The 26,384-nt window shown below is 37.4% G+C and overlaps 1 protein-coding gene and 3 long non-coding RNA genes across 4 annotated transcripts in view; 2 read left to right on the top strand and 2 right to left on the bottom strand.

The window, feature by feature from the left end:
* Positions 1-26,384, bottom strand: part of LOC134795561 (programmed cell death protein 5) — a 487,306-nt gene that overhangs the window by 293,458 nt on the left and 167,464 nt on the right. The gene's annotated exons all lie outside the window — the stretch shown is intronic.
* On the top strand, positions 402-2,603 carry LOC134795793 (uncharacterized). The gene is made up of 2 exons (XR_010144857.1): positions 402-701; positions 2,331-2,603. It is a non-coding gene; the product is annotated as an uncharacterized LOC134795793 (long non-coding RNA).
* On the top strand, positions 6,577-7,665 carry LOC134795792 (uncharacterized). Its single transcript, XR_010144856.1, has 2 exons — positions 6,577-6,666; positions 7,390-7,665. It is a non-coding gene; the product is annotated as an uncharacterized LOC134795792 (long non-coding RNA).
* Positions 14,166-16,700, bottom strand: LOC134795791 (uncharacterized). Its single transcript, XR_010144855.1, has 2 exons — positions 16,443-16,700; positions 14,166-14,439 (listed from the first exon to the last, which is right to left on the bottom strand). It is a non-coding gene; the product is annotated as an uncharacterized LOC134795791 (long non-coding RNA).

Raw genomic sequence — 26,384 nt, 5'->3', positions numbered from 1 at the left:
GGAAATACAAAACTAAATATCTAAATACCGCCTAAACCAGCGATAATTTTTTTCTGCATTTTTTGATATTAACTCTGTAAACATGTCTCAAAAAGAAAAAACTCTTATGATATCGATATGACTATTTGTTTAGGCGCCAGGTATCACGACTCCGCCATTTTTAAAAATTTCCAAAAACCGGATTGACAAAAAAATTTTATTTAGTCATAAAATTCGGTCACAAAATTTCACGAGAATCGGTTAAGAATTGCGACCTGTAGAGGAGAACATCCGGACATACGAAAGCAAAATGCCCGAGTCAAAACGTAGACCTTCGCTTCGCTTCGGTCAATTACAGATTCATAACAATAATGTTCAATAAAAGTATTCTATTACATTTAATAACAGGCTATAATTTTTTTATCTTAGTATAAACAAACCACAAACTGCTAACCATTGTAATTTTAGACAATTAATCACTAAAAAAAATGCAGGAGTGATCTGAAGGATGAATCACGGATATTGATTGTCCGGCCTGATAGGTAAGTTTGTCCACCGAATATTCGATCAGTTTGAAGATCAAGGGCACTTTTTATCAAAAGACAAAGTACCCGCGAGAGTCGGGCGTGGTTGTTCTAGTGGTATATAAACTGGTGTTGGTGTTAGGACCATTATCACTTGTTACTAGTACAAGCTCCAATCACATCATGTTCTCCAGAATCGTGAGTATTGACTTGATTTTTTCATAATTTAATCCTAAATTTTATTCATAATTAGTTAACCCTTCAAACGTGGTTCAGTCCAAACAAAATACAAATAAATCATTTTATTAAATTACGGTCTAACTAAAACAATTTTTAAGGACCCATAGTTAATGATTTTCTTGCGTTTGTGTTTTTTTTCTTCCAACATAACTTATTTTTACTTCACTTTGTATAATATAGTAATATAGAGGCGTGTACCTACGATTTTGATTTCCTCAAGCGTATTGGTGCCAGCTAATTAGATCCATTGAGACTTGTATCAATGTGAATCAACGTCGCGTCGCGCGTCGTCTCAATTAAAATTTGAATACGCCTGATAGGATCTTATTCCCGACAACAACGCTTCGGGCAAATCCATATTAAGCAAATTATAGCTTAGGCTTCAGTGCATTAGCCAACCATTGGCAACAATGGTAGGGATAATCCACTTGTAGCGCGCTTATTACCTATAGGACTTCATTTATTTACGTAACAACGGATTATCTGCTGATTAAATTAACTTCCAGTGAATAGTGAGCTTATAGGGCACATAATTATGTGCAGATTTGACATACAGATCCTATTCTAATACCGAAGAGCTGGCGGCTACCTCGCACAACGTATCAGCATTGCGATACAGCGAGGAAATGCCGCCAGCATCCTTGGTACAATGCCTCAAGGGCCTATTTTAGATTTAAGCTAGTTATTAATTTCGTTTAGTAGTACCACTGTATTTATATTGTATGTAAATAAATGATTAAAAATAGGTAAATTAGCAATAAGTATGTCTACATTATAAACATATTTGTAAATTGTTTTTCGAATATGACTCTAATTATTTCCATGAAACTTAGACAAATAAAGTAAATCTATAGAATTTTCACATTAAGAGTACCTAGTTTTTCCCTTTATTTCATACATAAATTTTCACACATTGAGATTACCTCGGTTCAAAAATATGGAAATAAGAAAAAAAAAACGGTATTAATTAACCATATACAGGGTGGCTAAAAATGAACTCCATTTCCGTGGCCAGGGAGATTTTGGGATTAGGTATATGAGCAACTTTTACTATGGGACCAACCCCGAAATCGGAAAAAATAGGGGATTCCATACATTTTGGCTGGTCCATTTTCTATGGGAACTTATTTTATTCGCGATTTCGGGGTTGGTCCCATGGTAAAACTTGCTCAGTATAATCCAAAACCTCCCTAGCAACGGGAATGCAGTTATTTTTTCTCGTATAAACAAATATACTTAATTAGAATCAGAAAAAAGCTGCATGCATAATACGAGTATAATTAGTTTTTATCTATGCCATACCTCGTACTAATCCGTTTAAACATTGAGAATGACTACCTTGGTAATTAAATATCCATAACATTACATTAGAATTTCGCGCCTTTTTCTGCTGACAACGTTGTTTGTCTATTAGCTATTTTTTATAGTTGTTATGCATTTTGGTTTAGTCATTCAAGTCCTTGATGTATACAGCTGTTTTAGGAGTTTCTGTGAAAGGGATTAACACAATGATCATTTTGATGACACGCTGTTATATTTCCATGGGATTAAAAGAGTTATATTATAACTTAAGCATATTTATTCCAGTTTGCCTTCCTCGCCCTCGTGGCCGTGGCCTTCGCCAGCCCCAAGCCCGACCCGCAGTTGGTGGCGTACTCCGCTCCCGGCGTGGTACCCGCGGTGGGCTACTCCGGCTACTCGGCGTACTCCCCGGTCGCCTACTCCGCCCCGCTCGCCGCCGCCCCAGCTTACCCCTACGCCTACTCCGCCGGATACTATGTCCGTTAAGATAACGACTATGGATAGACTTATGAATATGGACTCTGAACTGCATCACGATTTTCAATAAAGTTTTGTTTTTGCAAATTATACACGTGAATTCTTTATCGTTACAACAAAACCCTCTGATACCTACTGCTACTATTTAACATCAAAAAGAATAAAGATATAATGATGATGAGAATTGGTACGCATTAGAAAATTTATATATTTTTAAGCAAATAATTTCACAAAGTTATGAATGGTGAATTTTAATATGTAATGTATTTAGTTTTTTAATACCTATACTATATAAATTCAAAAAAATCTATTACGATTTTTTTTCGTAATGGATCATCATCTTCTGCAAAACACTTTTGTCGACATTCTTGGCCTGTTGATTCCATGTATATCGCAACGAATTGATATCCTAGATAATTTGACTAGTCTTGTTTATATTTTTTTTCATGATTGCCCAGTAGTTTTCGACAGATCGAAATTAGGGACGATTCGGAGGATTCATCTCGCGGGGTATTTAATCAACTTGATTATTAGCATACCATGCCAAAACTTTTTTGAGTAGTGGCAGCTGGCTAAATCAGGCTAAAATTTCACGAGACCGTTATGGGATTATAATCAATGGCAAAACTCATTTCTCTAAGCAATCTTTAATATAAAAGTCCGACTTCATCGTTGACGATATAATACAATTTTTCGTCTTCAGGCCGCTACTACAAATTCCTTGCCATATCATAATTATGTTTTTTACGAACTTGTCTAGTTTCACAAACTTATATTTTTTGGGTACATTTTCTCTACTATCGGCCATATAAAACTTCGAACCGAGTAGTTGATTAAAATCAAGTTTTCCATACGTCTCGTCGTCCGACAACAAGCAACCTTCGAATTTTGTCAAAACTCCGTGGTACAATACAATAGTCGAGCTCCTACCCTTCACATATCTGTGAAGTACAAGATATAGGAAAATTAGTAAGTGATGTAATTAAAATTCGCTTTTACCCTTTTCTGGGACGAGTTCATTAATTTCTGTTAACTGCCAAGATTTTTACTTCCTATTTGAAGCATAAAAAGGAAAATATTACTATTGAATCATTATCCTCAGTAATGAGCGAATGACGCAGGAGGAGGACTGTTAAGTCTTAAGGTTGACTCACGCTCGACCCAGCCGGGCCGGGCCGGAGCTTCCGGTGCAATTCTATGGAAAGCATCACATGATTACCGGTGAGCCGTCATAGAAAATGACATGCCGCATGCCTCGGCCCGACTATGGCCTAGCGTGAGTCATCTTTAAAAGTCAGTCAAATATGAGATTAATTATAATATTTATACATATATTAATTGGAATATTGTCCTTTTATTTCAATATTTAAGCAGTTTAAGTATAAAGAGGTAACAAACAGACAGAGCAGGTACCTATTGGTTGTTGTAATTTCATTCGCCACTTTGCTGTTTGGGTGAGGGAGAGCAACAACAGCATTTTATAGCCATGTTTACAGGCAGGTTAATTGGGGCCTACCTGAACCACCTTAGTTCGTTTCACATGCGCTCAAAAATGTAGTGAGTTAAGTAAATTAGTTTACACGTGTAAATAAACATTCAGAGCTCTTTTACATAAAAAAGCTCATGAAGCCTACTCATAGAAGAAAATTGTTTGCGTTTGAACATATTATTATCCTAATCTATGCGATATTGCATCAAGTGGACCGAACCTTCCGCAGCGTCATGCAAAAACACTCCTATTCCGGCGTTTTCGCAGTCGGCTAACGTGAAATGTACCTAAGTGAAAACGCATAAGACTGAGGCACAATTATGGAAACACATGTATTTGCGAAAAAAAAAACTTTATTGAAAATCTCGAGGCAGTTATATTCAGCAATGGTCATCATCAACCTTCGGCCTCGCCATTAATTATATTTCTCAACGGCGAAGGTAGTATCCAGAGTAATCGTAGGGGTAGGCAGGGGCGGCGGCAAGCGGGGCAGAGTATACGTAAGGGGAGTACGCCGAGTAGCCGGAGTAGCCTGCTGCGGGCACCACCTCTGGAGTGGAGTAGACCAGCTGGGGCGCCGGCTTGGGACTGGCGAAGGCCACGGCCACGAGGGCGAAGAAAACAATCTGCAAAAAAGATATGAATCGTAAATTCGGTTTTGCTATAGCTATAGATAGGTGGACTTTTTCAGTAAAAATTACCATTTCCTTTTTTTCGAAAAGCCAATCGGCGCGATTCGGGAAATGAATTAGAGATTAACTAGATACGATATAGTAAATATATGTGACGTCCCACGGGTAAAGGTGCCTTATGGCGCTTGGCGCTTACGCTAATATTAACGCCGCTCCAATATTATTGGGCGCTATGCGACGTAAACGCCAGCCGCCATAAGGTACCTTTTCCGTGGAACGTCACATATCTTTACTATTTCATATCTAGTGAATCTCTAATTCATTTCCCGAATCGAGCCGAATAACTTTTAGGTTATTTGTCAGAATAAATATGTATTATAAAGAAAAACAAGTGTCCGAAAAAAATTTACAGTTTAGTGTTTAGGTCAAAAATAGATGTAGTTTTACTCACGATTTTTGAGAACATGTTTGGTGCTTGTACTGGTAACAAGTGATGATATTTCTAACACCAACGCCAGCTTATATACCACTAGACTTGTTACTTTTCGACATCTACAGTAGTAGTTTTTCAGTTCTAGATAAAAAATGTCCTTGATCTTCAAACTAATTAGCTAAATATTTGTTGGGCACACTGATATATCAGGCCGAAGGATCAGCATCCATTATTATTTTTAAGATGATATCTGGAAGTTTTTACTGCGGTACCTTGGTGATTGAGTTTTGGGGTGAGAAATTGTTTGTTTTCGTTTTTTTGGACGCTGAAACGGATTGAGTGGTTTAGATACATTTAGGTGTCAGTGAAATATTTATGATTAAAGGATGACTCACGTTAGACCGGGCCGTGCCCAGGCCGAAGCGTCCGACATGTCATTTTCTATGACGGCTGATCGGTGATCACGTGGTGCTTTCCATAGGAAACGAAGCTCCGGAAGCTCCGGTCCGGCCACGACCGCCAACGCGATAGATGCCATAACAAAAATTTTGATTTAAAAAATCAGATTTAAACTTTATTTGCATTAATTACCTATTTATTTTGATTATAATAAACTACTGGAAGGTAAGATAGGTTAACAGACGAAAATCTAAGGCTTGTAGTGACTTATTTTAACTATAACATTGGCATGTAAGAATCATTGCAATTAAAGCATTTAATTTATGAAAATTTATATCTTAAGACATCTTCAGTGAACTATCCGAAAACATAGTTTAAAGTGTAAAGCAAAATGCTATTTAGGTAGTTACTACCCAGTTTTATTTTCCACGCTGCAACATAACGGTTAAGGTGACACTCGGTAGGTGACTGCAGCAGCGTTATTGTATTTGCCACAGGTATTTGCGTAGATATTTTTGCGACATTACTTTCGCGATTTTAACGTTCAATATGTAAAAAAATAAATAATAAAAAAAACATTTATTCAGATGAAATAAACCCTATTATACAGTTTTTTTTCTTCTGCCAAACTGCAGGGCAGTTTGTTGGCAGAGGGAACTCCCTTAAAACATAAATGGGTAGACTTAGCTAATTGCCTAATTAATTGTTAACTTATATATATCTTATTGCTTATGCTGGTAACTTTATCTTAATTTTGTCACTCATCCGTCGCTGCCATTGCCATTAGAATGTAACCTTTACAGTTCTGCATTAGTTGATACAGATATTCTACCTAAATATTTCAACCATGTAATTAAGTACGACAAAGTCTTTAGAATATAAACAATATTTACACACAACAAAACCATTACCATCCAATTTACCCCGATCTCTCGTAGCTAAAAACATTACCCTCCTTGTGACGCAATTAAAAAAAGGTGTGATTTTAAAGGATGAATCACGGATAACAATCGCTCGGAAGTCTGTCCTAAGAACACCTGATAGTACCTATGAAGATCAAGGACATTTTTTTTTATCTAGTTACGACGTATGTGTGTATACTTGCCAGTGGTATATAAAGTGTCGTTGGTGGTAAGACCATTATCACTTGTTACCAGTACAAGCTCGACAGCAACCATGTTCTTCAAAGTTGTGAGTATAAATTTGATTTTTGAAATATTTGTATCAATTGATTATAACCACTTGCTTGTCTTTAATGTGAACCCAGCACGATGGATAAATTAGTTAGATTTTCAGTTATATAATCCTTACTGACATTATAAATGCGAAACTAACTCTGTCTGTCTGTCTGTTTCCTCTTCACACTTTAACCACTGAACCTATTCAGATGAAATTTGGTATGAACATAGTTTGAGTCCCGGGGAAGGGCAAATGCTAGATTTTATCTCGGTATTCATTCCTTAAGGGGGTGAAAAGGGAGCAGTAATTTACTATGGAAGTGGTATAGTTATGAAAATTTAATTCAACGCAGACGAAGACGCGGGCAGAAGCTAGTAATTATTAATTTTGTAAGCAACTTGTACTATTGTACCCATACCACTACACACATAAATCCCTACTAATATTATAAATTCGAAAGTAACTCTGTCTATTTGTCTGTCTGTTACCTCTTCACGCTTAAACGAACCTGAACTAAATCAATTTAGATATAATTTGGTGTGGAGATAGTTTGAGGCCCGATGAAGGATATAATCATCATCATCATTTTGACCATCAGATTTTTCCGCTGACCAAAATATATTTTCTTGGCATTTAATTACTTCCCAAATTTAAATACCTAGTTAAATAGGCACGTAGGTATCTACACGTATCTAAAAAAGTAATACTAAATATAAATATGCATATTTTTTTCAGTTTACCTTCCTCGCCCTCGTGGCTGTGGCCCTCGCCAAGCCCGAGCCCAAGCCCGAGCCTCAGGTGGTTGCGTACTCCGCTCCCGCCCTGGTGCCCGCGGTGGGCTACTCCGGCTACTCGGCGTACTCCCCGTACGCCTATTCTGCTCCGGTCGCCGCCGCCTCTGCCTACCCGTACGCCTACTCCGGATACTACCTTCGTTAAAAACTGTTAATACGACCGCTAGACATGGACTCTGAAATGCTTTACGATTATTAAATGAACTTTTTAAGCAAACTATTTGGTGTTGTTCTTCATAAGGTTTAGATGCAAACATATGAACACGAGGACATAATACAGAACAGGGGGCCGATTTTTGAATTTCGACCGCTTGATTTCGTGTATTTTGTTCAATAATATCTCCAGTACCCGGCATTTAAATTCTACTAATAGAATTGAAAACGAGTGGTCGATACCACTCGATTCCCAATTTCTATCGCTCGTATTTCAAAAATTAGCATTTCGCTGTTTTCCACCGATTTTCGAGTGACGAAATCGAGTGGTCGAAATTCAAAAATCGGCCCCCAGGACAGTGGAAAATGTTCGAAGCAATGAACAAATTTTTTGACACTTGTTCATTACATTGATATTATGAATTAAATAATAGCCTCGGGAACGTGCGAATTTATCAATTAGAAATCATGTTATGTCTAGTCTCACTTAATTAATGAAACTTTTATATTCTAGTCATTTGCGTGTCATATTATATTTGCATCTATATGCCATCTTAAGAAATAAGTACTCAGTAGAATAAAATAAAAACCTGATAAAAAAACAGTTCCTAATTACAATTACAAATGAATGTCACGAATAAAATGTTGTATTACTTGTATACCTAGGTACCTAACACGCAGTGTTCTCTGCAAGTACTTACAAGTCGATAAGCTTAATTGCGAATTCATAAATTCAATGCATCATTAATTTGTCCTTGATATTAAAACAATCCACATTGGTCTAGATCAAACACGTAAACAGTAAACAATGTACACGACACGCATGACCAGTCACACCTTCCGCATAGTAACAAAACAATGAAGGCTTATAATATAATGCCAACCACCCACTTTAGCCTTAAGGACAACTCACGTTCGACCGGGCCGTGTCCGGGCCGGAGCTACAGGCGCTTACTTTTCTATGACATGACAGGCGATCACGTGATGCTTTCCATAGAAAACAATGCGCCGGAAGCTCCGGGTCGGACACGGCCCGGTCTAACGTGAGTCATCCTTTATTTTTTAATGTGTGTTTTACACATCAATATGATATCAAAATTGTTTTGGTTGAGTACGCTGCTCTAAGAATACAGTCACATGTGTGCCAGCACGCATACCATAGATAGAGACTTATACAGGGTGTAATCGTTAAGTGTAGCTAGGCGATAATTCCGTAAATGTAACAGATATCAGAAAACTTCAAATTGATATCGAAAGTGCTGGATCAAAGTGCTCAAAGTACCCAATGAGTAAAATTACATTCTTCTTCGACCTAGCGTTTTCCCGGCCTGGCGCCAGGGTCCGCTTTCCTGCTCAGTCTTCTCCACTTTGCCCGGTCTTCGGCATCCTCGGGTGTGAGATTGTTCTCCCGTCCGCTGTCACGACGTCCAGCCAGCGTTTCTTAGGCCTACCGCGTGATCTAGGGCCTTGGACAGTGAGATTGAGGCATCTATTTCCGACGTAGTCTACCGGTCTGCGGCGTATATGGCCATACCATCGGACTCGACTTTCCTGCAGCTTATCCGCTACATCACGGATTCCGAGGCTGCCACGGATGTGTTCGTTACGTATGCGATCTAGTCGCGTAACGCCACACATCCATCGCAACATCTTCATCTCCGTGACGTGAAGCTGCTGGACATGCCTTCCGAGGACAGGTCAGGTCTCGCTTCCATATAGTAGGACTGGTCGGATGATGCTCTTGTACACAAGGCCCTTTAGCTTCACCGGTATCCTGGAAAAAAAATTACATTAATAACTTTTTTTCAATAAAAGCAGAAATATCCCAAACATTAACTTCAAACCCTCCCCTACGTTTAGTAGGACGACTCACCCCTCAAAGAAAACTGCTTGAGATTCATTATTTGCGATAATAATCTGTAATAAATTAATAAAACTACCGTTTATGAAATAATAAATCTAACATTTATTTCTTGCATGCGAGCCAATCGTGCAGTCCCACGCAACTAGTTGCGACCAATCGCGCGCGTGATGGAAACTCATCAACCAATGTCTTTGTGCCATTCCATTGGTGCTCACCAAACGAGAATGTTCGTTCGGAATTATATGAACTCATTGCATTTATGGCGATATTCATTGTAGAATTAAGTATTATATTATTTAGTGCTGGCCTCTGCCCGCGAATATATTTGCTTAGATTTGGTATGGTTGTGCAACCTTCCCCCTTTTCCCAACCCTTGGTTAGCACTGCCGTAGCTACGAACTACATCCCTCATTTTTATCATCACATGATTCTCGGGGGCACAAAAATATCTCATATCCTAAGGCAGGTTAGGTAGATATACGGCCCGATTCGAACTTTAAGATACGTCAAATATTAGATCTAGATACGATATGTCAGTGTCAGAAGTGACGTTGCTTCAGACAAAAACGACACTTAAGTCACTGTATCCGACCCATATCGTAACCTAATATTTGTCGTATCTTAAAGTTCTAATCGGGCCGATATTCATCCATTTTTGGAAGCTTGATGAACGAATTCATTACTATTAGTAAGATATTGCCTATGAGGGCTATGAGCGTATGTGATCCCGCATCGTGCAGTTACAGTTGTACGAGGCGAAACATATTAATTGGTATCATATTTTTGTTTCTTGAATACGATCCTGGAGATATATTCCTGTTAAAAATGTATTCATGCGAGTGAAATGATTAATCTAAGGCTAAATTGGTACAAATCAATAGTTAATGTAGGCAGTAGGTATTGCTCGTTGGAAAGCATCACAATATTTGTCAATGCCTACTCGTAATGCGGCACGTTTTGTTGTGACGTGCAGTAATATTACGACGTTATTTAAAAACGTGTTCGACTCAAACGTTTTCTTCTTAACCTTTAAACAGGTAATATACCAGAAGGCCGATTCGAACTTGCAAGTCGATGTTAATCCATACTAATAACTATATACACACTACTACTGCTAACTACTACCTATTAACTATTTGTTATATTGTATATTTATTTGTGTATTAGGTTTCGACATAAGTAGTATGTAATATGTGTGTTTGTGTTTAATAGTCTCCATATTTAGCTCCGTGCACTACCTGTTGACTTTTGTATGAGTTCTACATTTCCTGCTACCCAAAGGTTGTCTGGAAGAAATCGCTTTTTAGCGATAAGACCGCTGTTGTTACCTGGTTCTATTTTTCCGTTAAAATTTCTTTATAGTTTTACATGTATGTAAAATGTATAATTATTGGTGCAATAAAGAATATTTACTTACTTATTTACCCATACTTATGCGAAAGTGTGTATGTCTGTCTGTTACCTCTTCACACTTAAACTGCAAAAAGAACTATAAGACTTTTATCATTTAACTTTTTGTTAGAAATAAAGATTGTTTGTGCATTTTTGACCAGAGTCATCGAAACGAATAGTAGGTAATAAGCTACCCTTATTCCTGGGCAGACGGAAGTCACGGGCGAGCTAGTTTGGTATATTTTTGTTATCTTTCCGCCGTGCTTTCAGTCGTAGCAAGAGGCGAAACGATTACTTAATAAAAAAAAATGAATGCGTTATGAGTGGACTTTCTGAAGATTACGTTCAACTGTTTCTTGTTGTTGCATAAAATTTGGACCCTATTGGGGAACGAATTACTTTAAAGTAAATAAAAATATAGCTTATGATATAAAGCATAAATTGAATTAATAGCAAATGTAGGCAGTATTGCTCGTTGGAAAGCACCGCAATATATCTCAATGCCGACTCGTAATGCGGCACGTTTTGTTGTGACGTGCAGTGATATTACGACGTCATTTTTTAAAAACGTGTTCGTCTTAAACGTTTTCTTCTTAATATACTACAAGGAGGCCGATTGGAACTTGCAAATCAATGTCTATTTGATATTTTTTGTTATCTTTTATCGATGCATTCGCTCGTAGTAAGAGACGAAACGTACTTAGTAAAAAAATATAATTATTTTTGAATGCGTTAGGTTAGGAACGGACATTCTCTAAGCTCACGTTCAGCTGTTCTTTGTTGATGACATTAATTCATGTACTTAATTAAGTAGATTGCTGATGATAATAATTATAATAAAGCATGCAGTGTGAATGAGTAATCAAAGAGACCCTGTTCGCGCAACGACATACTTATAAGTAAATAAAAATGTAGATTACATAGATGCAAGAAACGATATATTTGTAAATTTTTGGTGGTTGGTTTCACAGTTATCGATCTTATTCGTAATGTAGTAATTATTTGAAAAGTTATTATGGGGGTTTTCGTGGGCGAAAAATCGATCTAGCTAGGAGTTATATCTGGGAAAACGCGCATTTTTGAATTTTTATATGTTTTCCTAGCAAAGCTTGGTCTCTCAGATATTACGAATAATACATGATATAAAATTTTATAACTTTTAGGTTTAGCTCATTTACTATAAACCCCACGGATCGAAATATATTTCAAGTGCCAAGCAACTAGTTCGATTGGAGGGTTTAGTTAGACCTAGTGAACGGATATTAGAAACATTGGGGGTTGCAAAGTTTTCGTCCAAGTTTGTCATTAACAAACTTCAATCGCAGCTTTACTAATGCTTTAAATATGTTTTTTTTTACATTACACGTATGACATGATGAAATTTATTTAAGGAAGTAGGCATACCATAAAAGGACAGTTTAAAAAAAAAACTTTATTGAAAGTCGAGAGGCTGCTCAAAGTCCATTTTCAGCTGTGATAAGACCCAATTCTTAACGGAGGTAGTATCCGGGGTAGGCGTAGGGGTAGGCAGGGGCGGCGGCGAGCGGGGCGGAGTAGGCTACCGGGGAGTATGCCGAGTAGCCGGCGTAGCCCACCGCGGGCAACACGGCGGGAGCGGAGTACGCCACCACCTGCGGCTCGGGTTTGGGTTCGGGCTTGGGGCTGGCGAAGGCCACGGCCACGAGAGCAAGGAAGGCAAGCTGCAAATTAATCCTTTTTGTACTTATTGTACCCAAGCGTCATTTTTGTCAGCACACGACGCATTCTTTTATTACTGTTGTATAAAGTTAAGAACCTGATATTTGGTAACTTGGCTTTAAGTTCTAAGGTATCAAAATCGTTGCAGACTTATCTTGGTCTAACTCTAGTACCATTTTGGAGTCACCTCACCTGTATTAAGTAACTTTTAGTAAAAATGTTTAAATATCACTTAACCTGTTACTTTTTATGCAACCAATCAGAGACTAATCAGTTACTGAATTCGCCGATACTATTTAGGTATAATTATGTTTTTACCACCGTAGTTAACTAGACCTCACTTTGTTCGGGCGACTTTTTTGTTTATACCTAGGTATATAAAATGAGTATTGTTAGCCATGAAGTCCTTCCGAATTATGTTTCTATGTTCTAAACATACTTTATTGGTTCTAAACATACATACTGTCTTAACACGTTCACTGAGGGATGGGGCCGAAAGACCCCATGCAGAGAATGCTTAAATACGAGTTACACTAATTGCTACAGCGAAGGTCTTAATGGTCTTATTGTTTTATTCAATTATTAATAAAATAACTAATGTTCAATATTAAATTAAATTCCTATCTAATTAAAGTTTTGTCACATTGTTTATAACTATGTACATTATTGTGCAAAATTCTTAGCTCTTCTTCTCATTACGGAAGGAATTTTTACTTACAATTTTGGAGAACATGGTTGATGTCGAGCTTGTACTGGGAACAAGTGATAATTGTTCTAACACAACGACAACTTATATACCTATGCTACGCCCAACGCTGGTGCTTCATCTCCAAACAAAAAGTGACCCTGATCTTCTGACTAATCGGGTCTTCCGGGCAAGATTAACATAGTAGGGCAACTCAATATTCTTTTGCTAGAGATCAGAGGCCCAGTACAGGAAGGTAAAACGATTAAGATTAGGCTTTTCATTACTTCGTAGACTATAAAAATATATGTTGGAGTTAAATACTTTGGATCAAAATTATTTTAGAATGAGAAATAGTTATTTAATAATGTACACGTCACACACAAATTGCACAGTAGTTTTTTCTTATATTACTCGTACCAACTATTTTTAAATAAGCGTTGCATATTTGTATGTAAGGTACTGGCAGAATACCAGCGATGTGGCTTGCCGCATCACAATGCTGAGCCAGCGCCTTTTCTGTGCCACGACACATGGCTTCATAATTTTTTAATGTAATAGTTAATAGTTTTTAGTAATTAAGTTGCTTTGCATGTTCTTATCTTGTACTTTTTCAATGCCGTGTATGTTGTGGGTATGAATAAAGAAATTATCTATCTATCTATCTATCTATTTATCTTTCCTGTACCTAATGTCATGTAATATATGAACTTTAAAGACAAATTTTCTTGCTGCTGATCCCTTATAGGCATGCGAAACCTTCTACTTATTAAAATCTGTATATGTATACAAAAATTGTTAACTATTATCTGTCGGCGGGAAAGACGACCGTATTCCGGAACGTTTTTAACCCTGTGTCTCATTGAGGTTAGGTACTTACTCTGATAGAGGTAACTTGATAAAAAACTATAAAAAAAAAACTTAATAGGCGGAACGGTAATTTATTGCGAATTTCTCAAACTGTTCGAATTATTCCTGATTTAAAAGTGATGTCGTCGAAGTCCTCAGAAGTACTTGGTGTAGGTGATGGGGGCGCCGGCTGGGTACAGGCCGGGCGAGTAGGCGGGGTAGGGGGAGTTGTAGACCACGGGCGCCCCAGCCTGGTACGGCGACGGGTAACCCAGCGGGGCCGAGTACACTAGCGGTGGCGAGGGCGCGGGCGCCGCGAACGCCATAGCCAGCAGGGCGAAAAAGATCAGCTGAAATAAAAAACTGTTTTTAGAGTGTACATAATAATAGCAGGTCAAAATCTGTATGAGATGAGTCTCATAACTCAACAATAGGTTAGTTTGTCAACTAAAAACAACCTCATATTTCGTGCTATAACTTAAACAATACTGTTGGCTTCAAGTAAAGATAAGCACATAATACACAGAGCTGAGCACATAACTCTTAAAAAAAGTACAACTTAAGTCTTAAATTATTGTGAGAGACCATAGCTGTTACTATAAATAGACTATTTAAATGCACTATATTAATTCTATCGTTTGTAATTTCTTTCTATGATAATATACACAACATTTAGAGAAACTCTACTAATATAATACCTATATGTATTTTAAATGCTAAAGTGACTCTGTCTGACTGATAACTCTTCCAGCTTTAACTTAAGAACCGATTTATATGTAGATGAAAATTGCTATACACAGATAGAGAAGTCGTGGGAAAAAGCTAGTATTTCATATATTAAATACATAGCTTTAGTAAATATTTACCATATACCTACTTACCTATCAATACATGATAAATGATAAAAATAGCAAGTAACATTTAAGAAAAGGACATCATGCGTGGGTATGTTTATTTATAGTCTCTAAATGATACTTACCTGCTTCTACATTAATTATATAAATAAATAAATATTAGGGGACATCTTACACAGATCAACCCTAGCCCCAAACTAAGCAAAGCTTGTACTATGGGTGCTAGGCGACGATATACATACTTTTATAGATAAATACATACTTATATACATAGAAAACAACCATGACTCAGGAACAAATATTAGTGTTCATCACACAAATAAATGCCCTTACTGGGATTCGAACCCAGGACCATCGGTTTAGCAGACAGGGTCACTATCCACTAGGCCAGACCGGTCGTCGGTCGTCGATATGGGTAGATATACACTATACATACCTACCGCGTTTAAAAAACAAAAGTTTAAACGTGAGATATATTTTCAAATTTAAAATTACACCTACTTATTTTAATTGTCAAAAACAGGAAGAACTAAGGACCTACCTTAGGGTGGTTCAAAAAACATATTTTTTTATTTTCCGACGGGGCACCCCCTTATTTTATTACACTTATTATGCTGATAAAATACACCAAGTTTCGTTATTTTATCTCAACTACAAGGGGGTGCTCAACCACTTTGAAATTTACGTACCTACCTATTTATTTATTTATTTATTTAGAAATTTAATTCAGGCAACAAGGCCCATATTACAAATACCTTACAGACTAACATACATATGTATTTTATAAACTTAAAACTAAACACTATTTAGTCGACAAAACGGCGTGGCTCCGTTGCATCGGCTGCTCTTGTGTCGGATTCGGCAGTTTGCCTATAAATGTTGAATATGAAACCCAAAAAAAAGTATTTATTATTCAGATTTTTATTTAAGTATCTGTTTTCACACTGTTTGCACATGTGATTTATAAGTTTTGAAGTAGAAAAACATTTTTATTTATATTTTTTATAATTTTTCAAAAGTAAGATTATTTGAATTTCACCTAAAAAAATCATAAAAAATAGAAATATAAATGTTTTTTTACATAATAACTTTTAAATCACACTTTCAAATAATGTGAAAACTATTTCTTACATAAAAATCAAAAAAATAATAACTTGATTTTTTTGGATTTCATACAACTTTGAAAAATTTCAAAGTGTTTGAGCACTCCCTTGTAGTTGAGATAAGATTACAAAACTTGGCGTATTTTGTCAACATAACAAGTGTAACAAAATGACGGGGTGCCGCTTGTTCTAGCTAGAGTTTGAGTTTTTCCCATACAAACGTGAACCACCCTAACCTACCTATGGTAAATTGGTAATCTTAGTTAAATGCAAACTACTAAATTAATAAATATTTTAATTATTAAAGCCGTTTGTCATGTGCATATGAATATTTACATTATATTTAACAATAATTGTTATCCCTAAGTGTGAATATAATAAACAGGTGAGCCTTACCAGCTTGTGCATGTTGCAAGTAGTTCGAATATCCAGGGATATATGATGCCATTCGTAGAACTGACGGGGTTTTTATACCCCACGCGGGTCCTATGCAAGAATGCAAATAATAGTAGCAATGACCTTTGCAGTCGGCTCTACGAACTGGATCCAGGCGAAACCGGGACTAAAAAGAGTACATTTTATTATGTTCCTAAAGGTTACTGGCAGTTAGCAATAAACGGGTTTCTTCTTGTTTATCTCGTGAGATTTTTACGTCCCGAAGATGTCCGAATGTACTTTTATGTATTGAAATTGGATTGGAAACGTGTTTGCATGCAGGCGCTTGATTTTGTTAGCGCCACTTGCGCCATTCTGGTTAAACCGTTAACCCAGTGTCAAAGTATACTGGTAACCATGGTAACTCTACGTGTAACCGATTAAACCCGGGTTAGAGTGGATGGTTCATGTGGCCCTTAGTATTTTCTTGGTTCGTGACTTTCGTGAGAGCGCGACATAGTCAAATTCGTTTTCAATTGAATTTGTTGTTTCCAAATGTAGTTCCTACAGTTTGTCCCATCAGTTTGCCAGTTTGTTTTTACCTACAAAGGAAGAGCATAATTTTCTTATTTTACCAATAAAATAAATGTGGTTGCATTGAGTGGGAACGACAATTCTTACGGCAGAGCGATATTCCAATCTTAGTATCCTTAGGTTCGTTTGTATTTATCTGTCACTTTGATATCGTTCGCGATGATTGTAAGGATAGGTACCACTTTAAGCAATTGACATGTAATGATTTGTATGATATGTGGGTGTAAGCACTGGAAGCTAATATCAGTTAATATATATTCTATCTTTTGACACTTAAAGTAGAACTTTAAATGAGATAACAAAACATTACTACCTATGTCATTTTTATTTAAAAACACTATTAAATAAAAATAAAACATTAAATTAGCTTAAAAATAATAATACAAACTATCTCTAAACTAAATAAACTTAAAATTACTTTAAATTGAATATTTTGATTTGATTTATTATATTTTTTTACATCCGGTAGGTACTTGGATAAAAATTTAAGTACATAATTACTAAATTAGTACCTACCTAATTATCTAGAGATTATTTACGAAAATGGGCAAATATTATTATAAAGCCTTCGCTCACAAGTCTAATAAAGAAAGACCCGATCAAAAATAGAGTCAATGAAGTCAATTTCATTAGGTTTTACTTATGACTTCAAATGGTCTGTGTTAATTTGTGAGTATTAGTCCGCAGGCGACATGACACACCACACACTGGCATATGGTATGTATGTTGATAGTAAACAGTTGATGTGAAAGTGGTCATTTTAATTTAGAACCCCTTCGATGCTATTAAAATTAAGGATTTAATCGAAAACTTTCAACAAGTTTGTCCAGCTTTAATGATTAGAATTTTTGAGGCCACATCTTATTAAGAATCAAGTGGGATCGGCGAGCCAATTCCATTTTTGCGTCCCATCACATAATTAAAATTTATTCAAAATGTGCAAAAAAATTATGAAGGTCTATTTGGTCCCCTAAATATATTATCACGACCTCCTCTTTATTCTCAGAACTTAATTATTTAATCCCTCAAAATTTTCTGAGCTTGAAAATTCCGGTTTTTAACTTCTCAATAAGTTAATTTCTAAACCGAATTAATTATCTCTCTTTTGAAGATATCAATAATTGATAAGGCATTATTAATAGGAGTGTTTTTGACTCATGTTTGTAAAAAGGGGTTAAAGAGAAATTAACTAATTGAGGCATGTATATTTAGTATATTTACCAATAAAAAAAAGATAATATAAGATAAAAAAAGTTTATTGCCACAACTAGAAATCTTACATTCTTACAACTAGAAATCTTACAATATTATTTATTAAATGATTTTAAATTATCTATGATGTATTTAGTATACCTTAAAAAAGAGTTGAGGGCTTCTTCTTTTTCCGTAAGTTTGTTTATATTCAGTGGGTCTATGTTGTACTTGGTGCATATGGTATCGTGGATCGTTCTTGCGTAAAGGAACCTTGGGCAAGTTTTAATAAGGTGATCAATTGTTTGTTGTGTGACGTCGTCACAGGGACACGCGTCATTATCAATTTTGTGAAAACGTTTTAGATAGAATTTGGTATATCCGTGACCGGTTAGAATTTGTGTCAATTGAAATGTGATGGTTATATGTTTGCGTAACAAGTATATATCGTCCAATGTGGGTAGCCAGTTTTTTACGTGTTTACCTGTTCTGCTCTCTATATATGTTTTATTATGGAGTGTGTGCAAATTTTTCTTCATTTGGGCTTTATGGTGCGAGAGTGGGAAATGAACATAATCCGGTTGCTTATGGAGTGCGGCCGCATGCTTGGCTGCGATATCCGCTCTCTCATTGCCATCGAGGCCAGCATGCGCCTTAATCCAACAAAATTGGATCTCCATCTCCCCAGACTCCCTGATGTTGTTTATTATTTTGTGAACTGTTAAATCTGGCGTAAAGGAAACTATGATGAGTCCATATGAAGAGTATATTGTCGAGGATTAGGCACTGATACAAATTTAGTCTGGTTAGCAGCAAGGTCGAAACGAATGTGACGGCATCACGCACGCGAACAAAAGCTGTATATTTATTCAAACATTTAAACTTGTTCCACGTGCGTTTATGCAGTTACCTATAAAACAAGATTCTTTAAGTTTACGAAGACACTTTCCAACACTGGCCCTTAAACCAAAGCAATCTTGTTTAAACACACAAACACAAAACTTAAATAGTGACTTACACTTCACTATAACATTAAATTAACAAAAACATATGCACTGAACTTTCGCTACACCTTATTAACAAAGTTCAGTTATTCACGTTATGAATTGTTATTCAATAAATGTTTATAAAATAAACAAGTCTTTTAACTTCATGTAATCACTATCATGTTTGACTAAACCAACAAATAACCATGATGGTAATTACATTAAGAACACAATTATTACATAGAATACATAGTTAAATGTATTTACCTATGACAGTAATGTGAGCTGTCTCACAAATTTACTGTGTTTAACTTTACACAACGCTTTCATCAGTATATCTGCCAACATATCATTAGTATTTAGATACTCAATAGTAATCTTATTACTATTTACAAGTTCTCTAATAAAATGATGCCGTATATCGATATGTTTGGTCCTAGCATGATGTAAAGAGCTCCTACACAATTTTAGCGCTGACTGATTGTCATTGAAAATTGTCGGTACAATTTCTTTATTTATAATTTCTTTCAGAAATGTACTAATAAACAAACCCTCTTTACAAGAATTAGACAAAGAGTAGTATTCGGCTTCGGTAGAGCTAAGGCTAACCGTTTTTTGCTTGCGACTTTCCCAAGTAACTACTGACTCACCTATTTTAAAAACATAGCCCGTGTACGACCGGCGGTCCACGTCGTCACTGCCCCAGTCTGCATCCGCATATCCGGTGATATCCAGCTGCTGCTTGCCTTTCTTAAAAGTCAAACGGAGATCCAAGGTACCTTTCAAGTATCGCAGGACTCTTTTGGCTGCTTTCCAGTGGGTCTCTGTAAATGATTCATTAAATTGACTCAAGTAGCTAACTGCGTATGCGATGTCTGGTCGGGTACAGATAGCAATATACATAAGAGAACCTACAAGACCTCTATAATCATAGGTATCATCTCTTTGATTGCCCCTAGGTAACTCAAGTCCAGTTTCCATGGGAGTAGGCGAACACTTACACTCTTCCATTTTATATTTCTTCAGCACCATCGCGATATAACTCGGTTGATCGAGAGTAATTTTGTTTTCATCTCTACACAATCTGATACCTAACACCTGATGAGCTGGCCCTAGATCTGTCATATCAAATTCCTTCATTAATTTGACTTTGACATCTAGCTTATCACGTTCATCACCTGTCGAAAACAATATTATATCATCAACGTACAGAGCAATAATTATAAACGACCCCTTCAGTCGCTGAAAATAAACACAAGGCTCAGATGATGACTTATTGAACTTCAACTTACTGCATAGAACATGATCAATCTTCTCGTACCATGCCTTTGAGGCTTGTTTCAACCCGTAAATAGCTTTATTTAATTTGTAGACCTTACTTTCTTGACCTTTAACTATAAAGCCTTCCGGTTGTTCCATGAACACAGTTTCCTTCAAGTCACCGTTGAGAAATGCTGTTTTTACATCAAGATGTTCAATCTTCATACCGTACTCAACCGCCAAGGCTAACAAAGTACGTATAGTGGAATATCTGACAACCGGTGAATACGTCTCCTCATAGTCTATTCCATATTGCTGCGTGAAGCCTTTAGCTACCAGGCGTGCCCTATATTTGAGTAGTTCACCGTTCAATCCACGTTTCACTTTGAACACCCACTTGCATTTGACAGGTTTTTGTGACTCTCGTCGATCTGTCAGTGTTCAACACTCGTTCTTAATAAATGAGTTGTACTCACAAGACATTGTTTCCCTCCAATTGTCAGCATCTGGACCACTCAGTGCTTCTCGTACAGTCCGTGGAGCATCTGGATCGCACGTGCCCGCTAGGAATCCAAAATGTGGTGAACCCGATGAACTGTCATATTCCGAAGTATCCGTACTCTCCTCCTCTGGAATATAAGTTGCATCGGCCGGATCATCACATTCACTAGAGCTAGACGAATCATTTATTGTGATCGTACTCGTTCGATCGCTCGTACTCTGAGAATTTTGTGTCAAATTGGCATCATCAGACGTACCGCTCACTACCGATATCTCTGGTTGTACAGAGGTTGGGTTCGACAATTCGATTACAACATTTTTATTTCCATTATTTTCAATTTGTGGAAATATTTCAATTGACTCAATGACATTGTCAGTGTCATTACTTGATACTTTTTTAATGAACGTATTTTCTAAGAAGGTTACATCTCTGGCTTTGATGCATTTTGTTGGTTGTTCCGGGTCCAAGAGTCTATAACCCTTTGTATGCTCACAATACCCAACAAAAATGTACTTTTTGCATTTCGGATCTAATTTCGAACGCTTCAAAGTCATCGCATAAGCCACAGAACCAAAGATACGTAAATGACTTAGAGATACCTTTTTGCCACTCCACTTTTCTTCAGGAGTGCTCCCCAGTACAGCTTTCGTAGGACAGCGGTTTTTGACGTAGACTGCCGTGTTAACGGCCTCCGCCCAGAATTCGTTGCTTAGGCCCGCATCTTGCAGCATGCATCTTGCAGCCTGCATCACGGTCCTGTTCGCGCGTTCTGCGACCCCGTTCTGAGCAGCAGAGCCAGGAACAGTGGTTTGATGCACGATGCCATTGCTCTTGAGATACGCCTGAAAAGCAGAACTTGTGAATTCTCCTCCGTTGTCGCTACGTAGCGATTTTATCTTTTTACCTGTCTGGTTCTCCACTAAAGCCTTAAATTCTTTGAACCTATCAAATAATTCACCTTTTTTAGTTAAAAAGTACACAAACGTCTTTCTAGAATAGTCATCTATGAAAAGCAAGAAATACCTTGCACCGCTGAATGAGGGAGATGGTAGCGGCCCACAGACGTCTGTATGTACTAAACCCAGGACCTCTTTAGCCCTGTTGTGAGATTTCTTAGGAAAGGGGACCCTACTTGCCTTACCTTGTACACACGCTACACACGTTTCAAAATCTCTACTATCATATGATATACCAGAAGCCATACCTTTTTTCAAAAGTTCCATGCTTCTTCTGTTAAGATGCGATAGACGACGATGCCAAACCTTCTCTGAAGCTACAGATACAGTTTCGTCGCTAGTAACCGCACGCTTGTCCTCCACTGCTGCATTGGCCATCTGTTTGTTCTGTAAAGGAACATTAGAACACGCCCCCACAGTGTCAAGGACATAAACATCATTTTTCAAAGTAGCTGTCGCTGCAATAACCCCATTATCTAATATTTCGCAACTATCGGATTCGAATACTATCTTAAAGCCTTTCTTTGCCATGGCGCTTACCGACAATAAGTTAGCTACTAAATTAGGTACATAATACACATCACTTATAGTCTTTACAGTGCCATTACGTTGTTCCACTTGAACATTACCTCGTCCGGCCGTAAATAGTTTGTCTCCGTTAGCTACAGTCACTTGCAACGATTTCTCTGACTTCATGTCACTCATCATGTTCACATCTCGACAAAGATGACTCGCCGATCCACTGTCCACGTACCAAAGATCACTTTCCACGTTCACCGACAGCGCCGTGAGTAGAGCCTTTGCCGACGACGTTTCTTTGCTACTTTTCTTTTTGTTCAACATCGGACAATCTTTCTTGAAATGTCCGGTCCTCTTACATACATAACACCTGGGCAGCTTTCTCGCGGCCGCCAGAGCCGTAACTCCGTCTCCGTCGCGCTTGCTGTCCTCACGTCGCATCCTCTCCTGTAGCAGCTTCGCCGATACAACTTCGCTAGATAATTTGGCAGTTGACGAGTTCTCAATAGCCATGATTAGCGGGTCGTAGTCCTCAGGAAGTCCGCTCAGCATGATGACCGCAACAAAGTCATCCTCCAACCCAGCACCAATATCCTGCAGTTGTTGTGCGACATCCGTGATTTTGTTTATGTATTTCTCCATACTCTGACAATCCGTCAACTTTGTGCTAAACAAAGTTCGCAACAGGCCTAGTCTCCGACATAATCCCTTATCTTCATATGCTTTCTGAAGACTCGTCCATGCTTTGTGTGCCGAGGTCACGTTCCTTATGTGTACGAAGGCCGTCGATTGCACGGACAATGCAATGCGTGCGAGCGCTTTCTGGCCCTTTTTCACATCTTCCGGTATTTTATCGTCAACCTCTTTTTCCACAAAATCCCAAAGATCTTCATGAACTAGCACCATCTTCATCATAAATTTCCACGATGAATAGTTTTCCATTCCTTTTAATTTTCCATCACGAGTGGAGATGAGGAACTTGTACTGGACGCCATTACTGCCGGCAACCGTATTAACTATTTTCGCTTTTTACGCTCGAATACCGTTTTGATTTTTATTGAAAACGCGCAGGCCCATGACCTGTTAAATCTGGCGTAAAGGAAACTATGATGAGTCCATATGAAGAGTATATTGTCGAGGATTAGGCACTGATACAAATTTAGTCTGGTTAGCAGCAAGGTCGAAACGAATGTGACGGCCATAGAGTTATATATTTGACAGAGGGAATGTCACTTAAGACAAACTGTGACACTGCAATGGCGGACGGTTTGAATGTGTGCGTGTAGACGAGTGATACCATGTAACACAAATTCTCCCCTGATGGTGAAACAATTATTTTCAATATCATCCTTGTTTTCAAATATTAAAATAGGACAGATTTACGTTAAAAATAAAAAAAGTGTGTATCTAACTGATTTTACTGATTTTTTTTATTTTTTTTGTGATATGCCTACTTGAATAAACTATTTTTTATCTTTATCTTTATAGGTCTTGAAAATGCGCATTGTTGCACAATTACTTTGTGCAAATATTATTTTCAATACCTAATGATATTTAACTTGTAACATATCTGGTTTTAAACAAAAAATAAATATAAGGTTAATGTACTAGTACTCGACATGTTAATGCCCAATAGATGACACCTTGCTGTCACCTCTATTGACAATGACTTAAGTTTCAAGATGACATGTACTGGACTGTGACCGCGTCGAGCACCATGTGTATGTTTACCTTACATAACAAATAAACGTTAACTATCAAACATTATTCATGCAAACGTCTTTAATCTCCTTATTATCGGGAAATTACCATACCGACCTACTTTGATATGCAAAATCAATAATTTAGCTATTTACCTAAATATCTTAAATGATCTCTTATATACACAATGATTTAATAAGAAGGGCATCAATTACCCTACTTTCGGGAAATTACCCTATTCAACTTACTGGTCACACTCCTGTTTCGCATTTATAAACAATGAAATATGGAGATTTGATGTACTATACCGTGATAATTGATAAAATTAGCTATGAAAAGTTATTACGTCACTTTTTTTCTTTCCATCGGTACACTTCTTGCAGGATTTAACTACGCATGCCGGCATATTTTACATTTTTCTTGGACAAATTTACTTCACTGACGTTTCGATCCGTCTGACGGCAAATTGGTGGATGAGGGCATTGAGATAACTGTCAATGTGTGTGTGTCACGCGTAAATACTAGGAAATTGGTGGATGATGGAATCACAGTTTTTGTCTTAGCAAAACTACGTCCGTAGTATTCTAGGTCCATGGTGACGGCATCACGCACGCGAACAAAAGCTGTATATTTATTCAAACATTTAAACTTGTTCCACGTGCGTTTATGCAGTTACCTATAAAACAAGATTCTTTAAGTTTACGAAGACACTTTCCAGCATTTATATTCCGGTTAGTACTGCTCCGGTTAGACAGTTCCATTAGGACTGCTTTGGAGTCTGAGAAGATGGTGACCTTCCTCAGTTTCTGGATGTAGCATCTTAGACATGCCTGTTCGACAGCCAGGCACTCCGCCTGAAATACGGTGCAGCTACTGTGTAATTTGAGCTTTTTCATATAACTCCTACCGTCAGGGTAGTCAATGATGTAGGCTGCACCGACCAGGCCGTCGTGCCTGCTGCCATCGGTGTATACTCGATGCATCTCGGGATCCTCATAGTATGCATCCAGATCATCACGTGTGAGTATCTCCGGTATTGTCAAGTTTATTCTTCTTGCTGGATGTAGAAGTTCCTTGACGGATATCCTCTTGTCATAGGTGATGTCTGCGGGTAGAAATTCTATAGGCAATGGGTACCAGTCTCAGCCTGTGCTAGATATGTGATATACATATATCCAGCGCTGATTTTCAGCCTGGTCCCTTTATATATATACATATATAGATATACGTAGAACTGCTAATTGGATTGCCATCGCTATACAGCGCGGGAATGCTGCCTGCGCGATGGGCACCTTGCCGAGGGGCCTAGGCTTAGAAGGTAGGTTTTAGGGATTTCTATTTTTTTGTTAGGTTTAGTTTTAGTTATTTTATTTTATAAGGTACTAGTGATTGTTAATGCCAAGTTTCATGTAATTTAATAAAATGATTTATTATATATATTCTTTCCGGTCCGTCTGTTTCACTACGGCTAACTAAGAATATATCCAAGGGTTTACAATACCCAAGGTTGCAAGTTGTGTGCGACTGTATACATATATTGTTTGTGTGTGAGTGTACGTGTGTGTATATAACATAAATGTCTGCGTAAGAGTGCTACTAATATGGTAATGCTACATTGAGCCTTGTTCAAATTACAAACATTTACACAAATATTTTAATTATTATAGGTTGGTGTAGGTGTTATTTTTATTCTCATAAAGTCAACTAATTAAACTTTGATAAAATTTTTGATCTTACATATTTGATTTCCTATGAACTAGTTAGGTGTTTAAGTGAGGGGGTGGTTTCCCTTTTGCAACTCGAGAAAGTGTACTTGGACCAGTTTCTTGAAAGTAAGTAATGGCAATAAGTGGGTAAGGTAGGTAGTCTACTAACATCAGATCTGCTCTAAAGAAATCGGTTGTCATAAATAATTTACTGCCGTATATCTTGTTGGGTCGATTATACCGTTTGTTTTAATTATTAAAGATAGTTACGGCGCAATTCCGGAAATGAATTAGATATTCACTAGATATGAAATAGTAAAGATATGTGACGTTCCACGGCAAAAGGTACCTGATGGCAGCTGGCGCTTACGTCGCATAGAGCGCCGCAATAATATTATATTATTTCCCGAATCGCGCCGTTATTATCTTGCCAACATTGTGTGCGCAAGGCGCTATGGCAAAAACTTAGCCATAGCGCGCGCTTAGACATAGCAATGAAAACCAGCACAAATAATTGCTTTACATTGTAGCAAGGGGCAGTTAAAGAA

Source organism: Cydia splendana, chromosome 12, assembly GCF_910591565.1.
Source record: "Cydia splendana chromosome 12, ilCydSple1.2, whole genome shotgun sequence".
NCBI lineage: Eukaryota > Metazoa > Arthropoda > Insecta > Lepidoptera > Tortricidae > Cydia > Cydia splendana.
This window is presented reverse-complemented; position numbering and strand designations above follow the sequence as displayed.